This window comes from Salmo trutta, chromosome 34 (assembly GCF_901001165.1).
Source record: "Salmo trutta chromosome 34, fSalTru1.1, whole genome shotgun sequence".
Classification (NCBI taxonomy): domain Eukaryota; kingdom Metazoa; phylum Chordata; class Actinopteri; order Salmoniformes; family Salmonidae; genus Salmo; species Salmo trutta.
The window spans coordinates 6,484,957-6,504,132 of NC_042990.1; the positions used below are offsets into that span (position 1 = coordinate 6,484,957).

The 19,176-nt window shown below is 43.1% G+C and overlaps 1 long non-coding RNA gene across 1 annotated transcript; it reads right to left on the minus strand.

Moving 5' to 3' along the window:
- Positions 1-2,870: 2,870 nt before the first annotated feature.
- On the minus strand, positions 2,871-6,642 carry LOC115173196 (uncharacterized). The gene is made up of 3 exons (XR_003871566.1): positions 6,254-6,642; positions 6,013-6,054; positions 2,871-3,840 (listed from the first exon to the last, which is right to left on the minus strand). It is a non-coding gene; the product is annotated as an uncharacterized LOC115173196 (long non-coding RNA).
- Positions 6,643-19,176: the final 12,534 nt, after the last annotated feature.

Sequence of the window (19,176 nt, forward strand, 5' to 3'; positions counted from 1 at the left end):
ATATTAACACCAACACTTTTACACCAACGAGTGTTAATTTTACACTTACAGGGTTAATTTAACTCCCGAATCAATACTAGAACTGTTACACAGAAAAACCAACATTAGGTTACGCTGGCCAATTTGCTGTGCAGAAGCAACAAGCTACTATATACAGTGGGGGAAAAAAGTATTTGATCCCCTGCTGATTTTGTATGTTTGCCCACTGACAAAGAAATTATCAGTCTATAATTTTAATGTTAGGTTTATTTGAACAGTGAGAGACAGAATAACAACAAAAATATCCAGAAAAACGCATGTCAAAAATGTTATAAATTGATTTGCATTTTAATGAGGGAAATAAGTATTTGAGGGAATGTGCACGGTGGAGACTTGGTCTGGACTTTCCACCGTGGTTGCACCGATGGAAACTCCTATACACCTACCTGAGCACTCCCTCGACCACCCCTTAAGAGCCCTCTGCCTCCACATTCTGGCTCCCAGGTGTCTTTTATACAGGTAACAAGCTGAGATTAGGAGCACACTCTTAAAGGGAGTGCTCCTAACCGCAGCTTGTTACGTCTACAAAAGACACCTGTCCACAGAAGCAATCAATCAATCAGATTCCAAACTCTCCACCATGGCCAAGACCAAAGAGCTCTCCAAGGATGTCAGGGACAAGATTGTAGACCTACACAAGGCTGGAATGGGCTACAAGACCATCGCCAAGCAGCTTGGTGAGAAGGTGACAACATTTGGTGCGATTATTCGCAAACGGAAGAAACACAAAAGAACTCTCAATATCCCTCGGCCTGGGGCTCCATGCAAGATCTCACCTCCTGAAGTTGCAATGATCATGAGAGCGGTGCGGAATCAGCCCAGAAGTAAACGGGAGGATCTTGTCAATGATCTCAAGGCAGCTGGGAAGGACTGAAATTCTGCAGCGCCCGCAAGGTCCCCCTGCTCAAGAATACATATACATGCCCGTCTGAAGTTTGTCAATGAACATCTGAATGATTCAGAGGATAACTGGTGAAAGTGTTGTGGTCAGATGAGACCAAAATGGAGCTCTTTGGCATCAACTCAACTCGCCGTGTTTGGAGGAGGAGGAATGCTGCCTATGACCCCAAGAACACCATCTCAACCGTCAAACATGGAGGTGGAAACATTATGCTTTGGGGGTGTTTTTCTGCTAAGGGGACAGGACAACTTCACCGCATCATTTGATGGGGCCAAATCTTGGGTGAGAACCTCCTACCCTCAGCCAGGGCATTGAAAATGGGTCGTGGATGGGTTTTCCACAATGACAATGACCCAAAACACACGGCCAAGGCAACAAAGGAGTGGTTCAAGAAGAAGCACATTAAGGTCCTGGAGTGGCCTAGCCAGTCTCCAGACCTTAATCCCATAGAAAATCTGTGGAGGGAGCTGAAGGTTCGAGTTGCCAAACGTCAGCCTCGAAACCTTAATGACTTGGAGAAGATCTGCAAAGAGGAGTGGGACAAAATCCCTCCTGAGATGTGTGCAAACCTGGTGGCCAACTACAAGAAACGTCTGACCTCTGTGATTGCCAACAAGGGTTTTGCCACCAAGTACTAAGTCATGTTTTGCAGAGGGGTCATTTATATAGGTATTTCTATACCTCATTAAAATGCAAATCATTTTATAACATTTTTGACATGTGTTTTTCTGGATTTTTTGTTGTTGTTATTCTGTCTCTCACTGTTCATATAAACCTTACCGTTAAAATTATACTGATCATTCCTTTGTAAGTGGGCAAACGTACAAAATCAGCACGGGATCAAATACTTTTTTCCCCCACTGTATATATTTTTTAAGAATAAACCATGAAACTTAAAGTCTCGGTAACAGTTGGGCTTTTGACTTCACATGTTTTCGGATATGACAGAAATAACTGTACGGTACATCATATTTTTTTATCTTTATTGTTCTGGCATGCTATGTACAGTACCTATCCCAAATGCAGTTACAGTAGCAAGGATAAACACCTCCACTTGTCCCTTAAACATTATATCCATTACACAGTATCCTATCTTGTTCACTTTGATGCCCTTTCTTCAAAAAAACATTTTACTTGACCCTTCATTGTATTGTATGTGTCACGTCCTGACCAGCAGAGGGCGAATTGCTTTGTCTAGGTCAGGATGTGGCAGGTGGTTTGTGCTTGTTTAATGTTGGTGATGGGACTTCCAATTGAAGGCAGGTGTGTATAGTTGCCTTTGATTGGAAGTCCTATATAGGTGTGTGTGTTTGTCTTTGGGGTTGTGGGGAATTGTTTTTGCACTGCGTTGGTGAGCATGCAAAACTGTTTCGTGTTGTGGGTATCATTTATTGTTTTGTCAAGTGGATGTTTTACTCTTTTTTTGGTAATTAAAATATGAGTATCCACAACTCTGCTGCATTTTGGTCTTCCCTGCAACACAACAAAGGATTTTGTGACAGTATGATTCTGCTGGATCAGCCAACTGGATATTACTAAAAAATGCCAACCTGTGTGCCATCAATGAACAGACACATAATCTCAATCTAAAGTGCGTTGTCATTCATTATAGTAAGTATATATACACTATGTTACTGACATTCATGTTTTAGTCTACAAACATTGGTGTGCAATTACAGTGTTGTACAACAAATCAATATATACAGCATGTGGGTGGATGATACAAATTGCATATTAATTTGACCTTCTAAAAATACTGTATTTCTGTCACAGTATCCACAGAAGATGGCGCCCCTCCTCGGTCGGGCGGCGCTCGGCGGTCGTCGTCGTCGCCGGTCTACTAGCTGCCACCGATCTATGTTTCTGTGTTCTTTGGTTTTTGTCTGTCTAGGTCCGCACCTGTTTCTTGTCTGTCATTAGTGGGGGGGGGGGGTATTTAGTTTGTTCCTTTGTGTTCTCTATTCGTGCGGGATTATTTGTATGTCGACGGGCAGTGATTTTGTGTACGCTGTTTTGTGTTTTCAGCGTGGTGCATTCTATATTTTTATTGCTGGGCTGCGCCCCGTGCGTTATCATTTTTGGATCACCTTTTCCGTTTGGGTGTTGTGCGCACCCTGTGCCTTTTGATCACCTTTGTTTCGGTGGAAATAAACTTCGGCACTATTGGACCTCAGTCTCCTGCTCTTGACTCTGCCCCTTCTCCCTGCCCTTAAGGAAATGTGACAATTTCAGTAACAGACCATTTCAAGTAATATGGAAGAGTATTAGAGCTTATTGGAATGATATGCAGTCATGATATTGAAATTGTTGAGACATTACAGGCAATATGCTACCATAAGTAATGGTTATTCTCTCTTAAATGTACTATGATACCTTTATGACCTTTGTACAGTGATAGCAGCTGTTGTTGTTTCTTCCATCTAGTTAGAGTTTAAAATTACACAGCTTACTTAAGCTCTGCAGTCTCAGACGTTGAATTATTCTCTCACACGCACGTGCGCATAGATGATATTGTGGTATATGCCTGACATTGACTATGTGGTCAGTCCATAAGAGAGTACTTTTTGTGGTTTTATTAAGGCACAGAGCTTCTTCTGCTGAAAGTCATTTTTGGTAGAGATGACCCAAGAGGAGATGGTGTCATTCTAGTGGACAGGCAGGATATGGAAAAACCCACTTCCCCTGAGCTGGAGTAAACACTACTACCACTGCCCCCTGCCTCGCTCTCAAAGCCCCAGCTCCTATCCTCCTGTCTTCTCATCCTCCTATTCCTTTTCTTCCTACTCCTCCTTCTCCTCTTCCTCCTCCTCCTCGGCACTCTCAAACTTGAGCTCTTGGATTGCTGTGTGAAGGTCCATCAGCTGTTGTATCAAGGCCTGGTCCTGAAATTGCATTTCCATCTGCACAAAAGAGTTAGGATTTTAAACAGAGCGACAAAGACACCGACACATCAAATAAAGAAATAAAAATAGACATAAAAGAGAAAGACAGACACAGATGTAACATACACTGAAACGGACACAAGCAAATGTAAAATACTGTTAGTCGGCTGTGACATATAGTATTCACAGGCAAATACTAGCTATTACAGAGAAAGACATAGATAGCAGAAACAATTGTCAAGTAGTTTACAAAAATAGTTCAAAAGACAGAACCAAATGTCATGTAACAAAAAAAAACAGTGCAGGACACATCTGTAAGCTACTGATTTGTAGTAAGCTACTGATTTGTAGTAAGCTACTGATTTGTAGTAAGCTACTGATTTGTAGTAAGCTACTGATTTGTAGTAAGCTACTGATTTGTAGTAAGCTACTGATTTGTAGTAAGCTACTGATTTGTAGTAAGCTACTGATTTGTAGCAAGCTACTGATTTGTAGTAAGCTACTGATTTGTAGTAAACTACTGATTTGTAGTAAACTACTGATTTGTAGTAAGCTACTGATTTGTAGGCCTAAATCTCTCTTTTTGAACAGCGCTGCGGCTTCCTCTAGTCTCTTTTAGCTGATGAAGTTCATGTCCTTTCCCTGACATGACCTGGTTAAACCATTTCAGTTGAGCGCTGCCTCTTTCAGATGCAAATGCTTTTCTCTCTCTCTTTCTTCTCTATTCTTGAGAGCCAGTCTAATTGCCCTCATTGTGAGAATAGAATATTCGGAATTCCCCTGAATCGCCAAGTCCAAGTTTGTCCCAGGGAGAGGAATGTTCAAACAAAAACCGACCATGATCAGATCTGCATTTCTTTCTCTGTTAATTACAGCATCAGACTGGGATTGGGCTCCGACTGAAAGGATGTGATGTGGCTTTAAAAGCTTTAGAAAAAGAAACATGAACTTTCCTTTGAGTGAAGTATGAGCAGTGGGCTTCCTGTGGGATGATATCCCCCTTGACGTGTGTGTGTTTTCTGTGTGTATTCCAGCCATTGCAGCAGATAAACTATGCCTAATATACCATGGGGGATACACAGTAAACAAGTGCTTGTTCCTGCTGGAGTTCTTGCTTTTTCTTTTGAGAACCACTGAATATTGGGCCATGAGACTTGATGAGAGGCGATGGTTCTAATTGGTGGAGGTCACTTCTATTTGTGCTGTGTTGCAGCTATGGCACAATGGTTGTCTGAATACTGGACACAGGGACTGGAACTGGGCCGGTCCCACTGCATCTGCACAAACCCACGTCTCATGAAATCAAAGGCCGGCAATCATTGGTCACTGGGAGGTGGAGGTAATTGGATAGAGTTTACGTGGGTGTCTTATGTGTTGGTGGTCCGAAAATGAAAGAGGACGAAGACCTGCAGTGCATCTGACAGTGTAGATGGTTTTATAACATGGTCTCTTTGTGGACCAGTGTATCTATATAAAATGTTTTGGCCATTGGGCAGCAGGTAGCCTAGCGATTAAGAGCATTGGGCCAGTACCCAAAAGGTTGATGGTTCAAATCCCAGAGCTAACTGGGTGAACAATCTGTCAATGTGCTGCACTTAACTCTGAGGTAAGTCGCTCAGGATAAGAGAATCTTTCCTAAATGACTCAAATGTAAAATATATTGTCCATGCACAGTACTGTATGTTTTGTAGTCCAATGCACATTCTGTTCAACCAACTAAGCCAGAGCTATGCCAGTAAAGTAACCTATAGTCTTCAGCTCTCTCCCTTAACCAGTGTGTCTTTGTCCTGTCTGACGCCGAGTGTGTTTTGTGTGCTCGGGACACTTGGTTGCCATGACGAGGCATTGGCAAGGACTAAATGGCAAGCGGTTGACATCGTAACATCGCCAGCCTGTCTGCACATCTCAATTACAAGAATGCATTAACGGGACACTCTCACACACTAACGATATGACTGACCAAGTGGATCATTTCATTAGGTGAGCGATACGTTGACCTTAGCCCTAATAGCCAACAAAAATGTCTCCATTTCCACTCTAGTCCCACAGAGCCAGAAGACCACATACAGGTCATAGATTTGGGGGCTTGAGTATTCATATCTAGCATAGAATCATGTTAACATGTCCTCTTTCTCTACAAATATAAAGTATGGAAAGACAAGATAACTCTTGAGTCTCACAGTAACTCACAGTAAATGTGCTGAATAATCGCAATCCATTTTCCATGATCATCTGTAAACATACAGGAAAGACCAAATTTGTATTTCTGTTGCAAATACAAACACATCAATATATTCATATAGTAAATGTTGCTGAGTATATGTTTACTCATCTAAGTCCATGGAGACAGACTACATGTTTGATCAGTTCTAGAGAGACGTAATCATTCTGATTTCACAATCTAAGACTTCAGTCAATTGTCCAGTCTTACCAGTTCCCTGTGCAGCCAGGCCAGTGCACTTTCAAAGTCCAGTTTGTAGGGGCAGCTGCCCTATTCTCCGGGAATGCAGCCCTCCATCTGGAGCTCTTCCTCCAGGCAGGGGTCTCTGGTGGTCTGTGGGTCCCTGGACACAACGGGCCCGGCTGACTTACAGGCATCAAAGGTGGCGTCCTTAGAGGAGAAATCTCTCAGTCTAGTCAGGACCACTTCCATCATGATAGGCTTCAAGTTCTACAATCTGAGCTAAAAAACAATCAGTGTCTCTATAGAATCTATGTTTGGTCTAAGCTTCTCTCGGCAGTAGCAAGACATAGCATTTTCTGGAGAATTCTTCTCTTTCTGCTTCACTGCTCTCACTTCCTTGTGTCCTCTCTCATATCAGTGGTAGTTCTGTACTGGACTGGAAACTTAAGAGGTTCTCCTCTGTTTTCCTCCCCCTCCTTTGTGGGACAGTAGAGTGGCGTCAGTCATGTGTTAGTGTGATGCAGCAGGAGTGATGTCAGCTTTTTTGACCAGAGCTTGTTTATCATTTGAGGGTCTCTTTTTAACACACACACTCCACCTAAGGAGGAGGAGGAAAATGAGGCCCCTATGGAGGAGGAAGAAGGAGGAGGAGGAGGAAAAATCGAGCACACAGCCATGGAATCTCCATAGACAAACACAGACAGTAGAATGGCCCATACTGAAGAGCTCAGTGACTTTCAACGTGGCACAGTCATAGGATGCCACCATTCCGACAAGTCAGTTCATCAAATTTCAGCCCTGTTAGAGCTGCCCTGGTCAACTGTAAGTGCTGTTATTGTGAAGTGGAAACGTCTAGGAGCAACAACGGCTCAGCAGCAAAGTGGTAGGCCACACAAGCTCACAGAACGGGACCAACAAGTGCTGAAGCGCGTAGCTCGTAAAAATCGCCTGGCCTCGGTTGCAACACTCACTACAGAGTTCCAAACTGCCTCTGGAAGCAACGTCAGCACAGAAACTCTTAGTTGGGAGCAAAATAAAATGGGTTTCCATGGCCGAGCAGCCGCACACAAGCCTAAGATCACCATGCGCAATGCCACGTGTCGGTTGGAGTGGTGTAAAGCTCGCCGCCATTGGACTCTGCAGCAGAGGAAACACGTTCTCTGGAGTGACGATTCACCATCTGGCAGTCAGACGGACAAATCTGGGTTTGCCGGATGCCAGGAGAACTTTACCTGCCCAAGTGCATAGTGCCAATTGTAAAATTTGGTGGAGGAGGAATAATGGTCTGGGGCTGTTTTTCATGGTTCGTTCTAGGCCCCTTAGTTCCAATGAAGGGAAATGTTAACGCTACATTAAATTACATTATAGACGATTCTGTGCTTCCAACTTTGTGTCAACAGTTTGGGGAAGACCCTTTCCTGTTTCAGCATGACAATTCCCCCGTGCACAAAGAAAGGTCCATACAGATATGGTTTGTCAAAATCGGTGTCACCTTTGGGATGAATTGGAACTCCGACTGCAAGCCAGGCCTAATCGCCCAACATCACTGCCCGACTTAACTTATGCTCTTGTGGCTGAGTCCCCGCAGCAATGTTCCAACATCTAGTGGAAAGCCTTCCCAGAAGAGTAGAGGCGGTTATAGCAGCAAAGGGGGGACCAACTCCATATTAATGCCCATGATTTTGGAATGAGATGTTCGACAAGCAGATGTCCACATACTTTTGGTCATGTAGTGTAGCATACATTACCAATAACAGGGGAGGTTAGCATGTTTTGGGGGTATGATCTTTGACCATCTGTAATTTACTCACTCATCATTATTCACATTTAATTCAGGATTATCTGTAATCATGGTAGCATGCTAGCATCCACATTATTCTTACTTACAATAAAAGTGACTCCAAAATGACACAATACATTATTTACCATTCATTTCAATTGGGCACAAAATAATCTGAAACACAACCAAAACGAACTGCAAATGCATCCAAGTTTGTAGCGTCACAAGCTTGATGTAGTCATTGCGTGCTAGGAATATGGGATCAAATACAAAACTTTTGACTACTTTATTTATAACAATCTTTACGGGTGTCAATCATTTTGAGCCTTACCTTTTTGAGAAAAATATTTAGTAATTGTTTAACAAAAACTCTTTCTCTGAGTGTCACAAGTGTCGTAGTGGAGAGAAGACCAAGGCGCAGCGGGAATGGGGAGACTCATATTATTTTAATGAAAAAAACACGCAAAGCATCCACAGTGACAAAACAATAAATGATACTCATGACAAGAACAGTTTTGCAGGCTAACAAACGCAGTGCAAAAACAACTACCCACAACCCCAAAGAAAAACACACACTACTATATAGGACTCCCAATCAAAGGCAACTCAACACACCTGCCTTCAATTGGGAGTCCAATCACCAACACAACACTTAACACACAACAACCCTGCCACGTCCTGACCAAAACTAATACAATTGCTCCCTCTGCTGGTCAGGACGTGACACTGAGCAATTGTATTAGTATATTTTTTTCGCTTACAATATAGCTCAGTATTTTAATTATTAATTTTTTACAGTCATTACTGCTCATTTTTATCAAGGGTGTCGATAATTTCAGACCCCACAGTATATACAGAAGCTTAGCAAATGATCTATAAGCTTATGTCATACTTTTATTTTTTGTAAGGACTCATTATTATTACACTGCATTTACAGCAGTAACCCTAACTGTAGCTTGGTGTCCACGTCCCAGTTCAACTCTAACTGTAGCTTGGTGTCCACATCCCAGTTCAACTCTAACTGTAGCTTGGTGTCCACATCCCAGTTCAACTCTAACTGTAGCTTGGTGTCCACATCCCAGTTCAACTCTAACTGTAGCCTGGTGTCCACGTCCCAGTTCAACTCTAACTGTAGCTTAGTGTCCACGTCCCAGGTCAACTCTAACTGTCACGTTGTATAATGATTGGAGACAGGCTCAGGAATATGAAATCGTTTTTTTTAGCAAGGTGTAAACCTCTAAGTAATACACGGGACGAGACCCGTAAAACAAGTGCACAATAACACGTAGCATGGAAGCGGATACAACATCACAGGTACTCACTAGAGCAATGGACATGGTAACAATAACCGACAAGGACAATGGGGAACAGAGGGCACATATATACACATACAAATCAGGGGAATGGGAACCAGGTGTGCGTAATGAGACAAGACAGTCTGGGGTTGGTGATAATGAATCCAGTTCAGTGACGCTTGGAAGGCCGGTGACGTAGACCTCCGGAGCTGGTGAACGGAATGAGGAGCAGTACCGAGGGATCCGTGATACTAACCCTAACACTATCCCAACCTTACGTTAATGCCCACATCCCGGTTCAACCCTCACCCAAACCTTAACACTATCCCTAACCATACTGTAGCTTCATGTCCACATCCCTGTGCAACCATAACCCAAGCATTAACCACAACCCTAACCCTAGCTTCATGTCCGCATCCCGGTTCAACCCTCACCATGGGGAAATTCTCAATTGGGCAAAAGTCCGTCCTCTCCTCTCTTCAGTGACCTTGAATCTGCTAAGTGGTTGCCATATGTAGGAGAGCGTCAATTTGTTAATATGCGTACGGAGCCATACCATGACATGCATTGGAATTGTGCCATAAATGCATTGGGAAACAAAACAAAACCCAAGCATGTGTTACAGGTCCCAAGTGATGGGGACTAATGTGTAAATCATTTTGTGTTTTCTGTTTAACACAAGAAATAAAAGGGAGACAGGAAGAAATGGTTAAAGTTGTCACAGACGTCTTTACTCTAGTGTTTATAATTTTTTCATTTGATAAAGCACTCAATCATATTTTCTTTACAAAAAATCACGTGTACAAATTACTATTCCAATATTCTAATACAAATTCACATATACTGTATGAGAAACCACAATGAAATACATTCAACTTGGTCTGTTTTCCCTTTAGAAACTCATGAAACCTTTGTCAATATAAAAACTAGAAAGTACTGTAAGTGCAGAAATATAATACATTCTCCGTATTTAAAATAGTCCTACTAAAACATTGACTTGTATTTGAAAAAAATAAAACATGCACTATGTTTAAATAAAAATGAATACAAAAATAAGCAAGTCTGTTTTTAACCTTTAAATAGCTAGCCTTTAGAAAGTATTCATACCCCTCAACTTATTCCACATTTTGTTGTGTTACAGCCTGAATTCAAAATTGATAAAATCTTTTTTTCTTCTTACCCATCTACACACAATACCCCATAATGAGAAAGTGAAAACATGTTTTTAGAATTTTTTTCAAATATTTTGAAAACGAAATACAGAAATATAAATTGACATAAGTATTCACACCCCTGAGTCAATACATGTTAGAATCACCTTTGGCAGTGATTACTGCTGTGAGTCTTTATGGGTAAGTCTCTAAGACAGGGATTTCCAAACTTTTTTGGCCCACGACCCCATTTTGATATCTGAAAATTCTCATGACCCCAACCATGTAAAAAATTATTATGTAATTAACAGCCAATGTTTACTTTTGTAATTGGCAGTCAATTGCAAAACATTATAACAGTATTTCTGAACTCACAATCAAATACTTTTAAATGTGGGGCTATGACAGTCAATTGAATATGAGTCTGATATAATTTATCTTATCTCACCACCACTGAGTGGCTGTTACCCGGCAGTCAAGAGTCATTAAAACCTCTCTGGGGTATGTGGGACGCTAGCATCCCACCCGCGGGACACACTATTCAACAGCCAGTGAAATAGCAGGGCGGCAAATTCAAAACAACAAAAATCTCATAATTCAAATTTCTCAAACATACAACTATTATATTCCATTTTAAAGATACACTTCTCGTTAATCCAACCACATTGTCCGATTTCAAAAAGGCTTTACGGCGAAAGCATAACATTAGATTATGTTAGGACAGCGCCGAGACAAGAAAAACTACACAGCCATTTTCCAAGCAAGGAGAGGCGTCACAAAAACCAGAAATACAGCTAAAATGAATCACTAACCTTTGATGATCTTCATCAGATGGCACTCATAGGACTTCATGTTACACAATACATGTATGTTTTGCTCGATAAAGTTCATATTTATATCCAAAAACCACATTTTACATTGGCGTGTAATGTTCAGAAATGTTTTGCCTCCCAAAACTTCCGGTGAATGAGCACATCAATTTACAGAAATACTCATCATAAACGTTGATAAAATATTCAACAGTTATTCAAATAATTATGATACACTTCTCCTTAATGCAACCGCTGTGTCAGATTTCAAAAAAGCTTTACTGCGAAAGCAAATTTTGCAATAATCTGAGTACAGCGCTCAGATATCTAATCAAGCCATACAGATACCCGCCATTTTGGAGTCAACAGAAATGACAAAAATTACATTATAAATATTCACTTACCTTTGATGATCTTCATCAGAATGCACTCCCAGGAATCCCAGTTCCACAATAAATGTTTGTTTTGTTCGAATTAGTCCATAATTTATGTCCAAATACCTCCTTTTTGTTCACACGTTTAGTCCACTACTCCAAATGCAGGAAGCGCGCGCAAATGTCACTACGAAAAGTCAACTAAAAGTTATATTTACGTTCGTAGAAACATGTCAAACAATGCATAGCATCAATCTTTAGGATGTTTTTATCATAAATCTTCAGTAATATTCCAACCGGACGATTCCTTTGTCTTCAAAAAAGAAAAGGAACACAGCTAACTCTCACGTGAGTGTGCGCCTCTGAACTCATGTCATTCTCTCAGTCATCTGACTCCAGGACCTCTTATTCTCGACCTATTCACAATAGAAGCATGAAACAACGTTCTAAAGACTGTTGCCATCTAGTGGAAGCCTTAGGAAGTGCAAAATGAACCCTAAGTCACTGTATACTGCATAGGCAATCACTTGAAAAACTACAAACCTCAGATTTCCACACTTCCTGGTTGGATTTTTCTCAGGTTTTTGCCTGCCATATGAGTTCTGTTATACTCACAAACATCAGTCAAACAGTTTTAGAAACTTCAGAGTGTTTTCTATCCAAATATACTAATAATATGCATATCCTACCTTCTGAGCCTGAGTAGCAGGCAGTTTACTACGGGCACGCCTTTCATCCGGACGTCAAAATACTGCCCCCTACCCTAGAGAAGTTAAGGCAGTCAAATTCCACGTGACTAAGGTAATTAGGCTTCTCCAAGCGCTAATGCTGCTGATGGTCATTATTAGCCTACCAAACTTGCTAACTGCCTGGTACTCAGCACTCTATTGTCCCTCTAATCACTCTGACAGCAATGCAAATGTGATTGAAAATCTAATCAAACACTTAATGAGAGCCCATGAGCTCATGCGCAACATTTCTATAGGCTATGCAATTGCGTGAGAAAACAGAGTGATTGCTTCTATTAAAAAGAGGAGGATCCCATCAGCTTTCTATAGGTTAGGCCTACTATATTTATTTATCAACCTTCCTAATATTAAGCACATTGCTTGTCTTTACAACAGGAGTATAGCCTACCCGGCTGTCATGAAAATGAACCGTGGGAAAAGTGTCCTCCATTTGCTATTTAAGTGCATATATGACATGTATTTTTTTCCCCCTGCCCCTTTTTCGAGACAGGTGCATGATAATGGTCCATTCTAAATCAAAACAAATAAAGAATGATGGAGGCCACTGTGTTCTTGGGGACCTTCAGTGCTACAGACATTTTTTGGTATCTTTCCCCAGGTCTGTGCCTGGACACAATCCTGTCTCAGAGCTCTACGGACAATTCCTTCGACCTCATGGCTTGGTTTTTGCTCTGACATGCAATGTCAACTGTGGGACCTTATATACACTACCTGTCAAAAGTTTTTGAACACCCACTCATTCAAGGGTTTTTCGTAATTTTTACTATTTTCTACATTGTAGAATAATAGTGAAGACATCAAAACTATGAAATAACATATGGAATCATGTAGTAACCAATAAAGTGTTAAACAAATCTAAATATATTTTATATTTGAGACTCTTCAGTGGTTTGAACTCTAAATATCAACACGAGGAGGAGGCGAGAAGCTCACCTCTCAAACAATCACTGGTACAGCTGATTAGCTGTCCTAAATCCAATATCTAGAAAAGCGAATTTAAGTGGGACCATCCTACTACTTTTCAAACCATCCTATCCCACTACTCTTCTCAAATCACCATATTCTACTACTCTACTACATCACCAGTGGGAACTGTTGACACGGCTGGCTAGCCTATCTTCCAAGGAGCATCTTCCAGAGTGAAGAACAGTAGAAGACTGTTCTTTTGGACAATCAGAGCCTTACAAGCGTGCCGCTGAAAGGCCCACATCCTTCCTAAGAAGGCCTGGTTTCCGACAGAGATAAACGGCAAACGAAGGCATTTGCACGTAAATACATTCATGATTTATTACTTCAAACGGGTGGCAGTTCGTGTGCAAAGTATATGATTACTGTGAGAATAGTTTGTAGTACTGAATGTATGTAGTACTGAATCATAAGTAAGGCTGGGGTTTTTTCAAATGCAGGAGGTTACAACTGTTCAGAATGATGGTATGATAAGTTAATACGTTGACTGTTTTATGGATGTGATAGGTAAAGACTTTTAGAGTTTAATTCGAGAGATGGTAACTCTTTAAACAACCGCTCTCGTGGTGCCCCAAATTCCTAATGAGTTAATTGTTACATGATTCATTTAGTCGGGTAAATAACAGTCATCAGATTAATGAAAATAAAGTCACGACAGATGATCAATGGAAACAGAATGCACCTGAGCTCAATTTCGAGTCTCATAGCAAAGGGTCTGAATTTTTATGTAAAGAAGGTATTTCTGTTTTTAATAAAAAATTATGGGGTTTTGTGTGTAGATAGGAAAAAACGACTTAATCCATTTTAGAATAAGGCATTAATGTAACAAAATGTGGAAAAAGTCAACGGGTCGTAATACTTCCCAAATGAACTGTAGTTAAATAGTTAACCAATAGGTACCCAGACTAACTATTTGGCAGTCTTATGGCTTGGGTGTAGAAGCCGGTCAGGGTTCTGTTGGTTCCAGACTTGGTGCACCGGTACCGCTTGCCATGTGGTAGCAGAGAACAGTCTATGACTCAGGTGGCATTGAGTCTTTGAACATTTGTAGGGCCTTCCTCTGACACTGCCTGGTATAGAGGTCCTGGATGGCAGAGAACTTGGTCCCAGTGATGTACTGGGACGTACGCTCTACCCTATGTAGTGCTTTGCAGGCGGATGCCAAGCAGTTGCCATCAATAGTGCAGCTGATGAAGTTTTTGAGGATCTGAGGGCCCATGCCAAATCTTTTCAACCTCCTGAGGGGGAATAGGTGTTTTGGTGCCTTCTTCATGAGTCTGTTGGTGTGTGTGGACCATGATAATTCCTTAATGATGTGGACATCATTGTGGGGACGCCTACCACCTGGTGCGGATACAAGAGGGGGATGAGTGGAAGACCGCCTTCAACATGGCCAGCAGCCACTACGAGTATCTGGTCATGCCTTTTGGCCTCACCAACGCCTCTGCTGTGTTCCAGGCTCTGGTAAATTATGTTCTCCGCGATATTTTGAACTGGTTCGTCTTCGTCTACATTGATGACATCCTCGTCTTCTCCCGCTCCCCCCAGGAACACGTGCTCCACGTCCTTCAGGTTCTTCAATGCCTTCTGGAGAATCAGCTGTTTGTGAAGGCGGAGAAGTACGAGTTCCATCGCTCCACCATCCCCTTTCTGGGTTACATCATCTCTGCTGGGAGTGTCCAGATGGATCCTGGGAAGGTGAGAGCGGTGGTGGATTGGCCTCAGCCTATGTCCAGGATGCAGCTGCAACGTTTCCTGGGGTTTGCCAACTTTTATCGTCGCTTTATCCAGGGTTACAGCACCTTGGCTTCCCCATGTCTGCACTCACCTCGACCAAGGTTCCATTCACGTGATCCTCTGCCGCTGACCAGGCGTTCCAGGACCTCAAACACCGCTTCACCACCGCTCCTATCATGGTTCATCCTGACCCTTCCCGTCAGTTTGTGATGGAGGCCGATGCTTCGGATTTCGGAGTGGGGGCTGCCCTGTCCCAACGTTCTACCCTGGACCTTAAGCTGCATCCCTGCGCCTTCTTCTCCCACCGTCTCAATGCCATGGTGAAGATGGCATTGGAGGAATGGAGGCACTGGCTGGAAGGGGTGGAACATCCGTTCATTGTGTGGACCGACCACAAAAACTTGGAGCATCTCCGCACCACCATGCGCCTCAACTCCAGGCAAGCGAGGTGGGCTCTGCTGTTTACCGGGTTCAACTTTTCCCTCTTTTACCGGCCGGGGTCCAAGAATGTCAAGCCGGATGCCCTGTCTTGTATAGCCCAACGGTTACCACCCCAGAGTCCGAGACCGTCCTTCCCACCTCATGCCTGGTGACGGCACTCAGCTGGGGTATAGGGAAACAGGTCCGTGTTTGTGACGACTCCTCGGCAAGTTCCGGCTGGTCTTCTGCAACCACTGCCTGTCCCTCACCATTCCTGGACCCACATATCCCTAGATTTCATCACGGGTCTCCCCTCGTTTGAGGGCAACACTGCCATCCTGACTGTGGTCGACCGGTTTTCCAAAGCCGCCCACTTCATTCCTCTCCCCAAACTACCCTTGGCCAAGGAGACGGCCCAGCTCATGGTGCAGCTTGTCTTCTGGATCCATGGACTATCCATGGACATGGTCTCCGACAGGAGCCCTCAGTTCTCATCCCAGTTGTGGAAGGCATTCATCACCCTTATTGGGTCGTCAGCTAGCCTGTCCTCTGGGTTCCAACCCCGGTCCGATGACCAGTCGGAGTGAGCCAACCAGGACCCTGAGACTACTCTGCCCTGCCTGGTCTCCGCCAACCCCACCATCTGGAGCCAGCAGCTTGTGTGAGTGGAATACGCCTGCAACACCCTTCCCTGCTCTGCCATGGGCCTATTGCCATTTGAGTGTTCCCTGGGGTATCAGGCCCCGCTCTTCCCCGAGCATGAAGAAGAGGTTGCCATACCTTCTGCCCAGATGTTTGACCGCCGCTGTACCTGGAGGAGAGTCCAGTCAGCCCTCCTCAAGACGACCTCCAGGTATCGACAACAAGCGGATCGCCATCGGACCCCTGCTCCCGGGTATTATCTCGGGCAGAAGGTATGGCTAACCACCTGGGATCTGCCCCTCTGGGTGGAATCCCGCAAACTCTCCCCCCGGTTTATCGGCCCGTTTCCCCTTCCTAAAATGATTAGCCCCTCTGCTGTTCGTCTTCTGTTGCCCCGTACACTTCGTATACACCCCACCTTTCATGTGTCCAGAGTTAAAACTTCTTCAGGATTGGTGGGTCCCCTGCGGGATGGTTGAGCTAATGTTGGCTAAAGTGATTAGCATGAGGTTGTAAGTAACAAGAACATTTCCCAGGACATAGACCTATCTGATATTGGCAGAAAACTTAAATTCTTGTTAATCTAACTGCACTGTCCAATTTATTACAATGAAATAATACCATGCTATTGTTTGAGGAGATTGCACAGTTTTGAACATGAAAAGTTATTAATAAACAAATTAGGCACATTTGGGCAGCCTTGATACAACATTTTGAACAGAAATGCAATGGTTCATTGGATCAGTCTGAAACTTTGTACATACACTGCTGCCATCTAGTGGAAAAATTCTAAATTGCAGCTGGGCTGGAATAATACATTATGGCCTTTCTCTTGCATTTCAAAAATACAAAAAAAATGTTTGGTTTTTCACTTGTATTGTCTTTTACCAGATCTAATGTGTTACATTCTTCTACATACCTTTCACATTTCCACAAACTTCAAAGTGTTTCCTTTCAAATGGTACCAAGAACACTCCTTCCATGGCCTCCAACTGCTCTAAAATGCTAGTAAAACTAAATGCATGCTCTTCAACCAATCGCTGCCTGCACCCGCCCGCCCGACTAGCATCACTACTCTGGACGGTTCTGACTTAGAATATGTGGACAACTACAAATACCTAGGTATCTGGTTAGACTGTAAACTCTCCTTCCAGACTCATATTAAGCATCTCCAATCCAAAATTAAATCTAGAATCGGCTTCCTACATCGCAACAAAGCCTCCTTCACTCATGCTGCTAAACATACCCTCGTAAAACTGACTATCCTACCGATCCTTGACTACGGCGTTGTCATTTACAAAATAGCCTCCAACACTCTACTCAGCAAATTAGATGTAGTCTATCACAGTGCCATCCGTTTTGTCACCAAAGCCCCGTATACCACCCCCCACTGCAACCTGTATGCTCTCGTTGGCTGGCCCTCGCTTCATACTCGTCGCCAAACCCAATGGCTCCAGGTCATCTATTAGTCTTTGCTAGGTAAAGCCCTGTCTTATCTCAGCTCACTGGTCACCATAGCAACACCCACTTGTAGCATGCGCTCCAGCAGGTATATTTCATTGGTCATCCCTAAAGCCAACTCCTCCTTTGGCCGCCTTTCCTTACAGTTCTCTGCTGCCAATGACTGGAACGAATTGCAAAAATCACGGAAGCTGGAGACTTATATCTCCCTCACTAACTTTAAGCATCAGCTGTCAGAGCAGCTTACCAATCACTGCACCTGTACATAGCCCATCTGTAAATAGCCCACCCAACTACCTCATCCCCATATTGTTATTTATTTTTGCTCTTTTGCACCACAGTATCTCTATTTGCACAGCATCATCTGCACATCTATCACTCCAGTGTTAATGTTAAATTGTAATTATTTCGCCACTATGGTCTATTTATTGCCTTACCTCCCTAATCTTACTGCATTTGCACACACTGTATATAGATTTTTCTATTGTGTTATTGACTGTACGTTTGTTTATCCCATGTGTGTTGTTGTTTTTGTCGCACTGCTTTGCTTTATCTTGGCCAGGTCGCAGTTGTAAATGAGAACTTGTTCTCAACTGGCCTACCTGGTTAAATAAGGGTGAAATAAAAAAATTAAAATAAAAAAATAATATGTATATCCTTGCTTCAGGGCCTGAGCTACAGGCAGTTAGATTTGGGTATGTCATTTTAGGCAAACATTTTAACAAAGGGGCCTGATCCTTAAGAGGTTTTAAACCCATGTCTTACAGCCCTTTGTCTCCTGTTTCCAGGCCTACCCCACTCCCCCGTCTCATCAACGGCCAACTGGCCTCAGGGCAGGGGTTTCCAGTACCTGGTTGACTGGGAGGGTTATGGCCCGAAGGAGAGGTGCTGGGTCCCCGCCAGGGACATCCTGGATACAGGCCTCATCGCGGATTTCCAACGCCGACACCCCGGTCAACCGGGTATGCGCCCAGGTAGTATGCCAGGTGGCACCCCAGAGTGGGGTCACACCCTGATCTGTTTCACCTGTCTTTGTGATTGTCTCCACCCCCCTCCAGGTGTCGCCCATCTTCCCCATTGTCCCCTGTGTATTTATACCTGTGTTCTCTGTTTGTCTGTTGCCAGTTCGTTTTGTTTTGTCAAGCAGACCACCGTTTTTCCCTCTGTTCCTGTCTCGCAATTGTTCCTGTTTTCTATTTTTCCCGGTTTTGACCTTTTTTGCCTGCCCTGACCCTGAGCCTGCCTGCCGTCCTGTACCTTTGCCCCACCTATCTGGATTACTGACCCCTGCTTGCCCTTGACCTGTCATTTTGCCTGCCCCTGTTGGATTAATAAACTGTTGTTAATTTAAATCTGTCTGCATCTGGGTCTTACCTTGAAACGTGATAGTCATTTTCAATTAAGGTATCTTTACTTTTACTCAAGTATGACAATTGAGTATTTTTTCCACCACTGCCTATTTTACTGAATCTTACCTTTTCAAAACAGAACATATCTTATTCAAATTGCTACCCTCTCCCTCAATGAGAAACTTTTGCCTAAAGGTGTTGCTGCAAGAGGCTCCAT